Genomic DNA, 2170 nt, shown 5'->3' with positions numbered 1-2170 from the left:
TATATATATATATATATTGTTTGCTTTTCTGTAAATGGGACATTCAATATTTTTCCATGACAGAAATATCATCAAAGAAAAATTTAGGGCAATGGAAGAATGGTGCATGCTTCTTTTTCCTATTAAGCTGTGATAGAACTTTAAGAAATATAAAAATATAGGAAGAAAAACGCAGAGAGACTCTGAGTAATGATTAGTGAATCAATATAAAGGCATGTTCTGTCAGTACCTACAGTTAAGTATATGCACAGACATGTTTGCATACATAAGTGTTTTATATATATTTATATATATATAAATCATTAATACACACAGAAACCACACACACACACACACACACATATATATTGAGGATATAGAAATATATTTAGCACCACCTTATTGTCAAAGAATGTGTGAGAGTCTACTGATGTGTATGTATGAATTTACACATATAGCCACAATTATCTTTATATACAATTGTGCTGTGAAAGATATTGGCATTTTAATGATTACATATCTTTTACACACACACACATATATACATACAAACATATATATATATATATATATATATATATATATATATATATATATATATATATATATACATACATATATATACATGCATATATATACATGCATACATATTCATAAATCCATACAAATATATACATACATATATACATAAATATATATATACATACATACATACACACATATATATATACATACATACACATACATATATACATACATATATATATACATACATACACACACATATATATATACATACATACACATACATATATACATACATATATATATACATACATACACACACATATATATATATACATACGTACATATATATATATATATATATATATATATATATATATATATATATATATATATATATATATATATATATACATATATATATATATACATACATATATACATACATACATATAAATACATATATATACATATACATACGTGTGTGTGTGTGTGTGACAAATAATATAAAGAGTCATAGGATGAGGATGAAGGTGGAGGGTAGAAGGGAAATATCCATAAATGCTTAGAGCAAAAGGAAACAAAAGTTTGAATAAAAGTAAAAAGGCCGAATTAAAGAAGGAAAATGAAAATATAGGTAATGAATGTATGGTGTAACTATATATTAAACACAATATTTCTTATTTATGAGTTATAAAATATGATTTTCTTTTTTGTCTATTTTTTAATGGTATCATTTCAATCAGCCATTCCGTTAATTCTCTTTGTCGTTCTATGAATGAGTGACTAAAGCTGTTGCTGTTATTTGACACCGGGTCAGTTTTGATCAAGTAGATCTATAGCCAAAAGCACTTCTTCCATGAGCATCTGATCTCATTTACAGACATTGCATCTATGGGTACATTATTTGATGTTTCTCTCTTCTTTTTTTTTAAGACACTAAAGTGTGACTTCAGAAAGATTTTGTTTCTATTTCTAGCAGGTTGACCAGCAGTGTAGAGGCTTACATGCATGCATGTTCACACACACAACTTTTCTTTTCAGTCATAAGACTGGAGCACCACCTTGAAGAATTTTAGTCAAATGAATTGAACCCATACATTACTTTCTTTTTACTTTAAGCCTGATACTTATTCTATCAGTATCTTTTGCAGAACTGCTAAGTCATGGATATGTAAACACACCAGCACCAATTGTGGTGGGAAAACACAGACACAAAGACACACACACATCATTTCATATATACTATAGAAAAATAAGAGCCACTAATAGTTTCTGGCCACTCATACACATGGTTAGGCAGAGTTTTATAATGTGCATTGTGTCTCCAAGCAATTTTCATACCCTGGGCACATGGTTTGATCTGTTTGAAAATTAGGATGCAGGAGCATTAAAAACCATGAGAAAAAGTATTTTTACCTCGTGGTTTTCCATGTGTCAGTATCATGTTTTTCAAATAGAGCAAGCCATGTGCCCAGAGCCTCAGGACTGCTTGGAGACACAAGGCACATTATAAAAATCTGCCCAACCACGTCTCAATGGCAAGTAACTATTAGTAGTTCTTATTTTAATACAGTATACATCAAACAATATTTATCTCTTACTGGATGGAGTACTTTTTTTTTGTTGATCCTACCTTAAGAGAACAGTAAACTATATATATATA

At 28.7% G+C, this 2170-nt stretch overlaps 1 protein-coding gene across 1 annotated transcript in view; it reads right to left on the bottom strand.

Annotated features, from left to right (window-relative positions):
* LOC106881594 (protein fuzzy homolog) overlaps positions 1-2170 on the bottom strand; it is a 938911-nt gene that overhangs the window by 728544 nt on the left and 208197 nt on the right. The gene's annotated exons all lie outside the window — the stretch shown is intronic.

This window comes from Octopus bimaculoides, chromosome 5 (assembly GCF_001194135.2).
Source record: "Octopus bimaculoides isolate UCB-OBI-ISO-001 chromosome 5, ASM119413v2, whole genome shotgun sequence".
Classification (NCBI taxonomy): Eukaryota; Metazoa; Mollusca; class Cephalopoda; order Octopoda; family Octopodidae; genus Octopus; species Octopus bimaculoides.
The sequence above is the reverse complement of the archived record's forward strand: the minus strand, read 5'-3'. Positions and strand labels throughout refer to the sequence as shown.